This window comes from Eulemur rufifrons, chromosome 2 (assembly GCF_041146395.1).
Source record: "Eulemur rufifrons isolate Redbay chromosome 2, OSU_ERuf_1, whole genome shotgun sequence".
In the NCBI taxonomy this organism is placed as follows: domain Eukaryota; kingdom Metazoa; phylum Chordata; class Mammalia; order Primates; family Lemuridae; genus Eulemur; species Eulemur rufifrons.
The window spans coordinates 77,358,229-77,374,315 of NC_090984.1; the positions used below are offsets into that span (position 1 = coordinate 77,358,229).

At 37.8% G+C, this 16,087-nt stretch overlaps 1 pseudogene; it reads right to left on the bottom strand.

Annotated features, from left to right (window-relative positions):
- Positions 1 to 14,643: 14,643 nt before the first annotated feature.
- On the bottom strand, positions 14,644 to 15,885 carry LOC138379226 (tubulin beta-5 chain pseudogene; annotated as a pseudogene).
- Positions 15,886 to 16,087: the final 202 nt, after the last annotated feature.

A 16,087-nucleotide genomic window follows, 5' to 3' on the forward strand; every position in this document is an offset into this window, starting at 1 on the left:
AATAACTCCATCTTGAATGCTAATCTGACATATTGACTTCTGATTAACCACATTTCAGGAATGCTTCTAAGATTTTTAGTTTATTTATTGTTCCTTGTGTAAGAGCACATATTTACTATAAATCCTGCCCACAGGTCAAAACAATTCTAAACAAAAAGAACAATGTTGGTGGGTATGTAAATTAGTACAACCTCAATAGAAACCAGTATGGAGATTCCTCAAAGAACAAAAAGTAGACCTACCATTCGATCCAGCAATCCCACTACTGGGTATCTAACCAAAGGAAAAGAAGTCATTTTATCAAAAAGACACTTGCACTTGAATGTTTATTGCAGCACAACTCACAATTGCAAAGATATGGAATCAACCTAAGTGCCCATCAACTGATGAGCAGATAAAGAAAATGTAGTATGTATACACTATGGAGTGTTACTCGGCCATAAAAAGGAATGAAATAATGTCTTTTACAGCAACTTGGATGGAACTGGAGATCATTATCCTAAGTGAAGTATCTCAGGAATGGAAAAACAAATACTATGTGTTCTCACTAATGAGTGGGAGCTAAACAAAGGATATATATGGTCATAAAGCCATGTAATGGACATTGAAAACTAAGAAGGAGGGGGGGACGTTAGAGGAGTAAGGGATAAAAATCTACCTATTGAGTACAATGTGTACACTACTCTGGCGATGAATACACTGAATTCCCTGACTTCAGAACTCCACAATTGTACCCCCTAAATCTATTAAAATTAAAAGAGAGAGACAAAAAAAATCTAAAGGCATCACATTACCTGACTTTATAACACAAGGCTATAGTGATCAAAACAGCATGGTATTGCTATAAAGGTAGGCACATAGACCAATAGAACAGAATAAAGAACCCAAAAATATAACCATATAGCTATGATCAACTGATTTTTGACAAAGCAGACAAAAACATACACTGGGGAAAGGATGCCCTATTCAGTAAATGTTACTGGGAAAATTAGATAGAAACATGCAGAAGAATGAAACTGGATACCTATCTCTCACCATATACAAAAATTAATTGAAGAAGGATTAGAGGCTTAAATGTAAGACCTGAAACCATAAAAATTTTAGAAGAAAATCTAGGAAAACTCTTCTGGACATTGGTCTAGGCAAAGAATTCATGACCAAGACCCCCAAAGCAAATACAGCAACAACAAAAATAAATAATTGGGACTTAATTAAACTAAAAAGTTTCTGCACAGCAAAGGAAATAATCAACAAATAGACAACCTACAGAATGGGAGAAAATAGTCACAAATGACTAATATTCAACAAATGGCTAATATTCAGAATCTACAAAGAACTCAAACAAATCAGCAAGAAAAAAAAAAAAAACAATTCCATCCAAAAAAAGGTCAAAAAGCAATAGATGTTGGCACATTTGTGGTGAAAAGAGAACACTTATACATTGTTGGTGGGAATGTTAACTTGTATAACTGCTATGGAAAACAGTATGGAGATTTCGCAAAGAGCACTAAAAGTAGATCTATCATTCAATCCAGCAGTCCCATTACTGGGGATCTACCCAAATGAAATCATTTTATAAAAAAGATACCTGCATCCAAATGTTCACCACAGCACATATGAAATCAACCTAAGTAGTGTCCATCAACCAAGGAGTGGATGAACAAAATGAAATGAGTAGTACACCACCATGGAGTACTACTCAGCCATAAAAAGGAATGAAATAATGTCTTTTGCAGCGCCTTGGTTGAGACTGGAGACCATTATTCTAAGTATCTCACAAATGAAAAAACAGATACCACAAGTTCTCACTTGTAAGTGGGAGCTAAATGAAGGATACATATGGTCATAATGAGCAGTAATGGATGTTGGAAACTAAGAAGGGGGAAGGGTGGCAGGGGGTTGAAGATAAAAATCTACCTATCAAGTACCATGTGCACTATTCTTGTGATGGGTACACCGAAAACCCTGACTTCAGCATGATACAATTTATCTACATAATTAAAAAACACTTGTATCAACTAAATTTTTTAAAATTAAAAAACTTTAAAAGTTCATTAAAGTAAATTTTATTTACAAATAAGAAAACTTAGAGACTCAAAAATGTGAAAAAAAAATCACCTGTGTCATATAGTTAGTAAATAGTGGAGCCAGGTATCAAAACCAGGTCTGAGGTCTATAAAAATCTATGATATAAATCAGTATAATGTATTATCTCCTACATAATATGTAAATGCAAGCCTTTCTATTCAGCATAGTATTGGAAGTCCTAGCCATGACTTTCCAACCATTTCCTAAAATTCTTTCATGAGTTTTATAGCGACATAATTTAGATATTGGCAGAAGGTGAAGGAGCTCAGGAAATTTCTCCCCAAAATATGACTCCTTGGTATAAAGAATATTTTGAATTGCAGGCGCCTTGAGATCACCAAAGCATTGGAGGGGGCTTTCCTTCTATCTGCATAAACAGGACTGACCTGATCAAAATATCAAAGGAGGCAACTGATATCCCTTGTCTCTCCCTGTTATTTCAATGTATTAATATGACTGGAAAGAAGATCAAGAATTCAAGCAGACCTAACCCAAATCATTTAAAACATAATACCTGTCTCTCAGGTTAATTTACAAGCCAATCTGTTTCCCCATCCATTCACCCTCACTAGCAACTCCTTACCTTCCTATACTTCTCATTTGCCCCCCTCCCCTCTAAAAGGCATGTATAAAAATATCTGAACTTCATTGGGATATTGGGTAATCACTATGTGATTCTCCCCATGCGCATGGTAAATAAATCTTTCTCTTATTAATCTGCCTTAATTGTGAGTTGATCTTTCAGTGAACTTTGGGGGATGGAGGACAAGTTTCCCTTCACCCCTACAAAGGAAAAAGACAATTGGTAACTACAATTAAATAATTGTAACACAATTGTAAATAAACAAACCAAATTGATTTGTTTATTCCTCAGAGTCAAGATGAGTTTCAATCTTGTTAGCCACAAAACATAGTTTAGTTTCTCATCTAGGAAAACCATTTTCATTTGTCACAAGTTCTAAAATACAAACAATACTGTATATATAATTGAGTATTATTATTGCTACCACCATTAATAAATTTTGCTTACAATGCATTTTAAAAATTGTTTCTATCATAATTACAAATTAATTTTTTAGTATAAAAGAACTTTTTATGGTTACTACAAGTTTTGTTTTATGTTGGAAGTCATTTATGTATTAACTTTGGAATTGCTACATTTTTGTTTGCAGGATTTTTGACAGTTTTTAAAGTGGTAGGTCTCCTGAGTATCTTTCAGCAATGAGGATGCAATTGCAACTATAATGTATAAAATGGGAATTTTCAATTAATGAAATAGAAATGATTTCAAGTTAAACTTCTCTGAAATACAGCATGATTTTTTTTTAGCTGCAGGACCTTATGAATCATAATAACCTTGTGAAATGTTTGGAAGAATAATGGTTTACCAGATTATCTTCAATTATTAGTGGGCTGTCCAAATCCTATAATTCCAATCTCAAGAAATGAGATCATCTAGTTTGGAGTTCCCAGATTATCTGCTCAACAGCCCCTGTGAGAACAGGATTAAAAGCAGCTTCCCTATAAATTGCCTTTTCTAAGCAGGAGAGAAAAAAGCAAAGGAACCTGATTCAAACCATCAATTCTGATTCCCTACATTAAAAATGCTCATTGTGTTTTGAGAGGCCCCTGCTTCAGGCAGATAATCCAGACTCCTCTGTTCCTACTTGTTTTCTCCCCTTTAATTTCTTGTTCTTACCTTTTTCCCAACTGACTGGCTCCTCTCCCATCAGAGGCAGGGGTAGCACCAGAAGCACACCAATAACATCCACCAACAGCCTGATCTCTGAGGTGCACTGTGCCCTCAGGTTCAGAGACCCAGGGACCTGACAAATCCATTTCCCTGACACTTCCCTCTTCTGGAGTTTCTGCATGGTGGCTTTTACCCTCTCTCCTGGCAGAAGTCAGCTCTAAAGAAACAAGACAACCAAGGAGAATTGAAAATAAAGGGAGAAAAGGTCCTAAAGCAAGTGAAGGTTTACATTTTACCAAGTCCCTTTTGTGAGTTTATCAGGGCATTTTTGCCTCAATGAGTAGGAGCCAGATGCTGTTAAAGCCAACGATACCCCAGCTTTCTTCTCCCACACTCCATATCCCTCCTGTATCTATTTTCTTTTATTATGTTTTGCTAAGAGCTTTATTTTTCAGCAGGGGTACAAAGGAGCATTTGCTGGTTTAGGGGCAGGGGGATTTGGAAAGGAGGAAAGGATGAAGACCACTGGAAACAGGTGGAGACTTTTTTCATATGAGATTTGTTAAGATCATAGCCAAGGGACTCACATCAGGAACTGTTCAAGAGAGAGTTTCTAGGCCCTGTCAACAAAGTGTGACAGTCAGCAGAAAAGAAGCTAGACTTCCCACCTCAGAGCATCCAGGGATTCTCTGACATGCCAAGGACCAGAAGCACTTTGAGACACCACCGTTGACATAGATATCAGCATTCTGATAACAGGCACTGCCAGTGGGATGCCTTCACCAAAGGACAAACTGGATTGTAAGTGTCTCAGGGTCTCATAGAAATAGCTAGTGGGCATTAGGAAGGAGATAATTCAGGGCAATTTGTCAATAAGTGTTCTAACTACCAGAATTTGGTTATTAAAAGTAAATGTAACCATATTTCAAGGTCACACACTGGTAAAGTCTGGGATATCATGTTACATCTACTGCATGTGGGCTTATTTGCCCACAGTTAGCATCAGTTGACATGTCGATGTCATTTAATAATATTGAAAGCTGTTTTTTTCTGGTTTCATTCTGGGCTTCATCTTTAAAATCTTCATAATTTAATAAAAATTATTGTCTTCCAAAATGACTAAATCCCAGGGTTTTGTAGGGCAAGTGATGATGAGGCCAAAATAATTGGCATAGTAAGGTCATTTCTGCAAAAGCTTCAGCAAATGTCAAGCTCAATTTAGGAGACAAGGGTAGAATTGAGGGGTAAAGCCATGTCATTATCTAGGTATCAGAACAGAAGCCTTCGTGTGTCCAGGGAAGAGTCAGGATACAACAGCCAAGGGCAGTAAATGGCAGAGGCAAATGAGCAGAGGAAACAGGGATTGAGAAGACTTTGGCCAATCTAATCTAACTGCAGGGTACAGCACTTTATAACCAAGGTGATTATTAAGAATACTCTTTATCAGACATCTTTTAGGATGGCTTAAAGCCATTGCCTTTTACCTGAGACTCTGTGTCTCCTGACCCTGTGACTGAGGGCTATATATACCCTGGCCCAATTTAATAAGGATGTCACTTCCTACATTGCATAACTTAAAGGCATGTTGAACTTGCTTCCCAAATATCAACCCCATCAGAAAAGTGTATTTAGTGATTATCAGCCAAGACCCTGGGTCCCTGAAATGAGCAGCCACTACTGCTCTCTGAGACAACGAAACTTAACACTTACTGACTCTGGAGGACAGATCAGATCAATATCTTAAAGTTTTGTGGGCATCAGGCTGTGTCTCTGAACTAAGAGCCAGTGAAATCAGCAGCAAATGCTCTCTGTAAAAGGCATAAGGCCATTCTTAGGGCAAAACCAAATCAGTAATGAGATATACAACCAAATATCAAAGGTAAGGGGAGGTGGAGAGGGGATCAGGTCCAGGACAGAACAGAAGCTGCCCCCATTGGTTTTATTGCTCTCTAAGGAGGCCCTCTCACACCCTGGGATTTAATTGGCATCTGGAAACCAGAGAGAGTTGTGCTGATAGGAGAGGAGTATGCTACATAATTTTGCCTAGGGTTGACCCTGGCCTCATATTAATATATTTTCTTTAAAAAGGGAGGAGGCAAGGGACTTAGTCCCTAAATGGCACAGAGTCAAAACTAGGTAAACCAAATGCACAAACTTTCCATTTTTTAAATCTATCCAGATTTGTAGAGGTTAAAAATAAAGTCAAAGAAGTTATCTGGGATCTATTGTAAAAGAAAAATTGCACTGCATCAGCTAAATGGTCAAGCCAGACTTTATTCAAGATGAATGCAATAGGGGAGAAAAATTGAACTCAACTCCTCTGAAACAGAAGGCAGGATTTTTATGATTTCTATATATTTAGGGGGTACAGTTGCAAGTTTGTTACATGGATATATTGTATAGCAGTGGGGCCTGAGCTTTGAGTGTACCCATCATCTGAATAGTGTACATTGTACTCAATAGGTAATTTTTCATCCCTCACCCCTTCCCATCATCTCACTTTTAGAGTCTCTAATGAGGATTTTTAAATTCTGGAGTGAGCTAGTGGAAAAGTCCTAAGGGACAACAGTGGAGATCTGTGTTTGCTAATCATAGCTTACTGAAGTTGGGCTCCTACCCTCCCACAGAAACAGGAGACAGGGGTTCTAGCTTTCTTGATGGTTACATTTCACAGGGATGGCTACCCAGTCTTTGAGAAAAATATTCCTGAGTTGTAGAAGATTTACATTTCAAAGGGGCAGAGAAAGAATTTACAATTATAAGTTTTCTAAGTAAATGCTCTAAGGAAAGGGGAGTCCGGGCCTATAGTCAAGAAGAAGCCCGTTTATAGTTCAGTCAAGCTGAGAGGAACGTTAAGGCCATCTTGGTCACTATTTTCAACCTTGGAAAATACAAGCTGAGAATTATTTGTAGCTGGTTCAATAAAGATATTCCATTTTCTCTTGTTCAGCCCCATAATTCTATTTTGCAAGTTAATTGTTTCAGTGAATGATTATTCATAAGGTGAATGGCAATGACACTAATATCCTCTTTGCGAATGCTGTTTTCCACTTTAAACTTAAGTCTTCCCTAGGGACTTGCTACTTCCCAAACACATACTTGGTGCTTAAACTAACAGGACTCTCCTACCTAGATTAATCTTTCAAAAGGAGAAGATTCTAAGTTTGATTATTCACAATTGGCTACTAAAAAATCTTTTCTGCAAAGGTTACTATGTGTAGGACGTTTTAGACTCAACTGGCATCTCCACTTAAAACTCTTAATAAATATTTCACTTCCTTCATGTGTGTATCAGTCACTTGTCACTCAGTGGTACTAGAGAGCAGGAATGAAAGATTTCTGACAACCGTTCTAACAAAAACATAATGAAATTCTTCTGATGAATCCCATTTTAACAGGTCAGGACATCAGATTGACGGGTCCAGAAATTCATTTGATTACTGGAGCTTTGCAGGGGAAAATAAGGTCTGAGAAAACCAGCTGATAAAAAAGCACAGCAAAGGTCAAACAAATCAAAGAAATGATCAGCCTAATGAGCCACAAAATTATTTATTTGCTTGTAAAAAAGAAATTAGCGATAGCTCATCATATATACCCAATACCCGTCTTACTCGATGGAACACACGATTGCCCAGACACGAAGAAACAGGGTGGGGGTATTCAGCTGTGCAGCCTCAGGGGGGATTATTGGATTTTTAGCAATTTGAAAACACTAGAGATATACTCAGAGCCAAAATAATTAGGAAACCATTGTTGATTGAATCTCACATCTTATCTGATGGGCTTCCAGCTTGTTAAGGTGGTTACTACACAACAAGGAATGGAAGCACTGAATCCTAGTTCATTTTGTTGTTAGGCCTCTACTTATAGTTCATGTCCATCCGAATGTGCCAATGTTTACCTTGCTATTTCATCCTTCTGCTGGCAGGATGATCCCTTTTTTTCACTAAAATAAACTACTCTGACAACTGACATTAAAGACCTGTTTGTTTCTCTCAGCTAGCTTTAATCTTACAGTATTTTCCTGCATGTTTCCTTCCCCTACAGTACAGATTGCCATTGAGGCTATTGTTCTTTCTTTATGACAGACCATCATCGTTCTAAACACAGGAAATGTAATATTCCATGTCCTATGTTCCACCCTTAAAACAAGAGAGTACAGGTACCTACTCCTTCGTCCACTGATCAAATACAGTCCAGATATGAGACCCAGTTATATAGAGCCCAATGAAGAGAACCATTTGCCCTCTCCTCCGTGTGGTACTTAGCCTATATTTCAGTTCAACGCCCTTTTGACATCTTGATTTGGCACTGTAAGCCACAGTCTTTTTCTCACATAGTTACAAATGGCTATAATCTTCCAAAAGTGTACAAAATACATTGTAGATGACCAAAGACATACTAAATATTTACATTATAGAGGCAGGGAGACTTTTGATGTACATCTTTGAAACAGAAACAAACAGGGGTGGTTTTATTTTTTACATTTTATTTTAAAATAACAAAAAAGAGTTATAAAACTTTTACATAGAGTCCCTTGCACCCTTAACCTAATTTCCCCCAATAGTGACATCTTATAAAACTGTAGAACAGTATCAAAGCCAGGAGACTGACACTGGCAAAATGTGTTAGCTACAATACCAATGACTACAGAATTTATTCTATTTTCACCATTTTTTTCATGAATGTGTTTGTGTGTGTGTGTGTTTATGTATGTATGTATAATTCTATGCAATTTTATCCCATAGATTCGTGAAACCACTACCACAATCAAGATACAAATCTGCTCCATCACCACAAAGGAACTCCTTTGTGCTATCCATTTACATTTGCACTACCCACCTACCTCACACCTTCCCTAATTCTGTTCCCTGGAAACCACTATTCTGTTCTCCATCTCTATAGTTATGTAAATTGAAATCATACAGTATTTAACCTTTTCAGATTGTCCCTTTTCACTAAAAATAATACCCTTGAGATCCATCCAGATTGTTGCATATTTTAATAGTTTGTTCCTTTTATGGCTGAGTAGTATTCCATTGTATGGCTGAGCTGGAATTCATTTAACCCTTCAACTACTGAAGAATATTTGGGTCATTTCCAGTTTTTGCTCTTACAAATAAAACTGCCATGAAAATCCATCCATATGTTTTTGTGTAAACATATGTTTTTATTTCCCTGAGATACATGCCCAAGAGTGCAACAGTTGGGTCATATTATAAGTGCATGTTTAGCTTTGTAAGAAACCATCATATTCTTTTCCAGAATGGCTGTACCATATTACATCCTCACCAGAAATATATGAGATCCAGTTTCTCCACATTGTCAGCAACATTTGGTGTTATCATTATTTTTTATTTTAGCTGTTCTAATAGATGTATAGCATTTGACATTGTAGATGCACTTCACATTCATAAGCCTATAGTTTTCTCTCCCCTACACAACTTTCTCTCCCTGTAGACACAATTTTACAAAGACTCTCTATAAAACTGCTTTCCATTTTGCTCTTACCTTTAATCTAATCTCCAAAATATTGTAAAACCAGATAGTGAAGTGGAATTGGCTTGCATTTTAGGAATGAAAAAGCAAAGTTAAGTGTCTGAAGACTCTATAAAGCATACACCTTTTGGGTCTGATCATTTTTAATGAAATATTTACAGCATTTCAGGGTAAGAAATTGTAGGGGCCATTTCCTTCAGTCAGGCTCGTAGCTATGAATTCCATGTCCTATCAAAAAAGCGAGGGTCATTATGTTCTGGGAGATAATTTGGTACTAAGGAATGGAACTGATTTTATTTGTCCAGATAAAGGGCTAATGAGGATATGAGATCCAACTGTGGTGAAATCAAAGCAGAAACAAAGATTTGATTCTCATGGCTCCTGAATAACCCAGAAATCAATCACCTGCTGCGCTATCAAAGGGACCTTTGTGGCTACAGCAGCCCCAATAACTGGTGCTTGAGCCCATACCATGTGTCTTAAATGAAAAGTCTTCAGTATGACCTACTCATTTGTTTATACTGTCTTAACAATATATCACCATGGGATTAGTGAGGTTGCAGAACTAGTTTTGATTATAAAAATAATTTTAAAATACAGAAGAACAGGCATACATTTTCCACATCACATATAAATATTTTTATAATGTTACACAGACTATTCAAAGTCTCAGACAAATCCATCCAGTGAAAAAATTCTTTATAATTCTGTGCTAAAATTTCTGAAAGTTTTATTATTCAGAAAGAAGGCAAGGAAAAGTGTGAGCTCATTCATAAGTGGTTTTAAATCATGAAAGTAATGAATCTTGTTACATTGAGCTCCACTCTAGCAGATTTAAAAAGAAAAACTATCCCATAAAGATGAGGTGATAATAGAAATCAGAAACAACCAAAAGAAAGTTTTACATCTGAAAAATCATAACTGTATCAAAATGTTCACACCTAAGAAAAATCTTTAGTCAATGAGTTAATATCTGCTTTTCTAAGAATAGAGTTTAAAGCTTAGCAATATGGATTGCCAATATATGGTTTGCTGTATAAAAAACAACATGATCTCATTTGAAACCTGATACCCAAAATCAATTAAACCTGATACCTAAAATCAATTAAAAAATATTAGAAGCAATTTTATTTTTAAAATTATGTGTGAGAGAGAGAGAGAGAGAGAGAGAGTTTGTGTCTGAAACCATTACTGATCTCATAACAAATCTCGAGTCTCACTTGACACATCACATCTGGCAATTAGGAAACTGATGAAGTTGTATCACCCTGCATCACTACATCATAAAAAAGCAAGGGAAAGTTTCAGAAGAACTTCAGGAACATAATATTAATAGTTAGAGAAAGAGATATGTGGGGCAGGGGTTGGAGGGTCAGAGATAGCTTCAAAGAAGAAACAAGAAAAAATGTGTCTTCAAGTAAGATATGTCCTTTTCTCCAAAGTTATAAAATATGCCAATCCCAAGATGATAAACTCCAAAGGTATTTATTGTATGATGCCATCATAACCAACCAATATAAGCCATCTGGCTGATATTAGACTTGGTTAGAATTACCATGCGGAAGCTGGGATCTTATGAATGGCATTTAATAGTCTTAAAGAGATAGAATTGAAAATTAAAGTTCAGCCACATTTAAAACTTAGAGCTCATTTACATATTAATACAAACTCTAAATAGGTCCTTTTAATACATATTCTAAGACATTTGGTTGTAACTATAAAATGTGATTTGAGAACTGACATTTTTCCCTAAACTATAAATTTAGAGAAACTCACTTATAAGTTTTCTTTCTACTATTCATGTGTCTCTGACAGGGTGACACCATTTGCATCATTTTTCTTCCAGTAGTTGAGTTGCGAAAGTTTGAGAATAAAGAGGAAATCTGTATAGACCCTCAAGACCCAAATGTTTCACATTGTTCATTGACAGTGAACTTTAGAGATACACATTATCACTAGAACCCAACTTACGCACATTGTCTCATATCTCCTGATAACTCTGCCAACAGAGTATTTAGGATATCTATTTCTGGTTTGTTTGGGGGTTTTGAGGAGTGTGCAGAGGGATTCAATGTGATCATGTGCTCAAACATATTAAAGTGAAAAGTCCCTTTCTATCTCTCCACATTCTGCTACTCTGAAGTGATGGGTTTGTCTATATTGACCTAAAAGTCTTTTTCACATAATTACCATAAACCGTAAGTGACACCTTAACCTTTAAAGTCAAAATGTTGAGAAACAGTTATTAGAAACTTATATTAAAAGATAGTGCCACTAAGGCAAGTAGAATAGATTCCAATTAATATAATTTTTCACTCCACTCAGATAAGAAGAATAAAAATTAAGAAATCATAAAACTCTTAAAAGGATGACTTTATTAGAAAAGCAAAATGGCATTACAGTGATATTTAGAGTATTATTGTAGAAGACTACTTTATTACAACTATATATACCCCCTTAGGCATTGTTCTTTTAGCTGTCCTAGTCTATTGCTCAGCCAAACTAATAAGTCTGAACTGTTTTCTAATTCCTGTGTAAAGATGAAGGTATTGGAAACTTATCATGAATACTAAAGAAGAAATAAATGCACTAGGGAAAATGCACCTGTGCATCGCTATTCTCTGTCTGACTCCCTAACTGCCACCATTAATATTTTTTGAGTTTCTCACAGCTGTCAGAACGTGCTGGCTTCTGCTTTATTCTCAGCTCCTAAACACATCTTTTCAAGTTACATGGTTTGCATGCTAATGTTCAACCAAGGCATATTATTCACTGTAATTTTGATCTTATCAAAGGCAGGACAAGGATTTTAAATGCTACAACCATTCATACTAATTAGGAGAACTATTCAACAGCCAGTCTTAGATTTCTCAAAGACTAAGGCATAAATAAGAAATGGGCCTCACAATTAAAATGATAGCAATAGCCTAGAAAAATTTCAAATGTTCACATTTATTTATTTTGTGTTTTAAATCCAATTGGGTACTATTTTCAAATAACCCCAAATCAGAGGATATACCATTTATACAAGATATGATCAGGGGTTTCGAGACAAATGCTACTTAGAGATCATTTATCACACTTTCTAATTTTATGAATGAAGAAGGCTGGAAAGCATGGAGAAGTTAGCATTCTTACACAAAGTCACACTGAGAATAAATGGCAGAGTCAGGACTTAAAATCATACTCTTCTGTCTTCCAGTCTCACAATATAAGCTGAGACCAAAGAGAAGAAAACTCCAAAGCATTTTAAAAATTAGGGCCCTTAAGGATATTTTTAATTGCCTTGTCCTATATAGAATCTCTATTCAAGTCAAAATGATTGAATTTTCTTCATTACAAATTTTTTACTTCTGCTTTTTGATCAGAAAGGATCACATCACCTCTACTAGATCCTACAGTAAGAGTTTTAACCCTGATGCCATCAGGAGAGCTGCAATTGATCAACATGCTACTTTTCAAAATGTCACACTATCCTGGCATGCTCTTTTGTCACTTTATTTGGAGTATCAGTCATCTCAATACTTACGGGGCATGGCTTTCCACACCAAACACTCCTCAGGAGATATAACTTGACTCACTCGAATGAATACTTGGAATATTAATTAGTTCACCATTATTTAAATCATTTGGTGTACATTCAGGCTAACAGCCTACCCATAGGCCATCTAGGTAAAGTGCACACTTGGATTTCTAAGTGTACAGGCCTCTACAGTCTTGAAACATGAATTAGATGAGGATCAAACCAGAAGGACAAACTAAGCTTACCTGCTGCTTTTATCATGTAGAAGGGTCTACACACACAAGAGAAGGAAACAGATGAGGGAAAGTTGCCTTGAAAAAGGTTCCCATAAATGTTCAAATTAGTGATTTTACAAGTAGGATGTACTAAACAAATCATTCATAAAATAGACTGATGAGAGTTTGTGAATTTTCTACAAGATACGAGAAAGATTTATAACTAAGTACTAGTAACTAGAAAATGTTTTCAGTCATGAAGACAAATAGGGTGAATTTCTCAAATGAAAGAGATAAATTTTTAATTTCTCATATCTTGTATTATAATAATTGAAAATTTGGAAGTCAATAAAACATGCCAAAAAGATGTCTTACGTTAGTAAACTGGAAAATAACATGGTTTCTGAATATATATTACTAAATTCATTGTATTGAATTATTTAGAATGACATATGAAAAAACAGAAATGTAGTAGGGAAAAAGAAAATGAAGAAAAAAAGTACAGAAAAGAGAAAAAGACCCATAACAAGTAAAATGCACATTGGATAATTAACCATCATACACTTAATAGATATAAGAATCAATGCATTTTGTGTTTGCTTTTTGGTCAGATCCCGGTGAGGCATGAAGAGAAATAAAAATTTCACCTGCATTTTAAAGGAAACTTGGAAAATCAGAAAGGGTGTAATTTTCATGTTCTAAGACTAAATTGTGTGCTCAGATATCAAGCTTCTTAGGAACCAGAATAAAAATATCTGCTAAGCCTTTTGCATTGTACATTCACTCCTGTATTCTCTGTTTCTTATAGTCAATAAACAATAAAAATCAACATATTCTCCTCTATTAGACTGGGGAAAGAGGGCATTAGGTAGATATCTTCAATTGGGAGAGAATCATGGCCTACAAATTCAAAGTGCTTCTGTGCACTAATCTCTCCCTTCTTAATCATCACACTAATCTTGTAAAGAAACTCAGAGATACAGAAATGTCAAATGATTTAATCACTGTATTTTGTAAGTGTTGAGGATTATATCCTGAACACAAAGACAGATGGGAAAAGGCTTCAGGCCTTAGTTCTATCAAATACTTGGGGGACAATCATAAGATATGCACAAGCCTATTTGCAAATAGAATAGCAAAGAATAACAGGCACTTTGAATGAAGTGGTCATTTATGTTTTTCACAAGTTTAGTATTTTATTATGAATTGATTGTTTCCAAGTTCCATATTGCATATTCAAATAAGACAACACTGCACACCTTCAGGTTTCATCACAAAGGATGAAAAAAGACTATCTTACTTCCCTGCTAATTCTCAGACGTGATTGAACACATAAGGCAAGGTGAGGTTTATTTCTTTAGCCTTTAATGGCCCCTTAGTTATTTCTTGGAAGTCCTCTAGTAGTAGAGAATCTATGTAATCTGATCTTCAGATGGGTTAGAATTTCTCCTATTTTAAAGTATTTTCTTTATTCCAGATGACTGTTAATACCACTTTGTTGCATTTATGAGGGGCCTATACCCACACATTTAGACCAGTGCATCACTCAGAGGCCATCAGGGTAAGATGCACCAGAGTTAGAGAAGCAACATGTATATTTTAGCATCTGAGCTAGGGAAGTTCCTTTATTCACTGATCTCCTCTTTGTCATCCTCAAAAGCTTCCTCCTCGTCGTTGATGGTGGCTCCCTGGTACTACTGGTACTCGGATACCAGGTCGTTCATGTTGCTCTCAGCCTCGGTGAACTCCATTCCGTCCATGCCCTTGCCTGTGAACCAGTGCAGGAAGGCCTTGTGCTGGAACATGGCCGAGAACTGCTCCGAGATGCGCTTCAGCAATTCCTGGATGGCCGTGCTGTTGCAGATGAAAGTGGCCACCATCTTCAGGCCGCGGGACGGGATGTTGCACACGGCCACCTTGACGTTGTTGGGGATCCACTCCACGAAGTGGCTGCTGTTCTTGTTCTGGATGGCCAGCATCTGCTCGTCCACCTCCTTCATGGACATGAGGCCCAGGAAGAGGGTGGCCATGGTCAGGTTGCGCAGGTGGCGCAGGTCGCAGGCTGCCATCATGTTCTTGGGGTCAAACATCTGCTAGGTGAGCTCGGGCACCGTGAGGCACAGTATTGCTGGCTGCCGCGGCTGGTCAGGGGGTGAAGCCTGGCATGAAGAAGTGCAGGTGGGAGAAGGGCACCATGTTCAGGGCCAGCTTGTGCAGGTCTGCGTTGAGCTGGCCCGGGAAGCACAACAAGGTTGTGATCCTGCTCATGGTGGCCAACACCAGGTGGTTGAGGTCCCCGTGGGTCGCTGTGGTCAGCTTGGGCATACGGAAGTAGTTGCAGAGAGCCTCGTTGTCCACGCAGCAGGTCTTGTCTGTGTTCTTCACCAGGTAGCTGGTGAACGGACAGGGTGACATTGTAGGGCTCCACCACGGTGTCCGAGACCTTAGGCAAGGGCATGACGCTGAAGGTGTTCATGATGCAGTTGGGGTACTCTTCACAGATCTTGCTGATGAGCAGGGTGCCCATGCCCAAGCCCGTGCCCCTGCCCAGGGACGGGTCAGCTGGAAGCCCTGTGGGCAGTCGCAGTGCTCGCACTCCTTCCGCACCACGTCCAAGACCGAGTCCACCAGCTCGGTGCCCTCCGTGTGGTGGTCGCCCAGTTGTTCCCTGCGCCCTTCTGGCGGGAGATGAAATTGTCAAGCCAGAAGAGTCGCCCAAAAGGCCAGGACTACACACTGTCCAGGGTGCCTGGCTCCAAGTCCATCAGGGTGGCCCTGGGCACATATTTCTGAGACGATGACTCATTGTAGTAGACATTGATTCTCTCCAGTTGTAGCACCGAGTCACCCATGTAGCCTCCGGCCAGGTTGATGTCATGTTCATTGCTGATCACTTCCCAAAACTTGGTGCCAATCTGGTTCCCACACTGGCCTGCCTGGATGTGCACGATCTCCCTTGTGGTGCGTGGCTCTGCGCTTGGGCTCTGGCTCTCCCGACGTTGGCGGCGACTCTGAAGTGGTCATTTACCCATATGGCATTTCCCTTAATGATCTGGAAAATAATTAGTT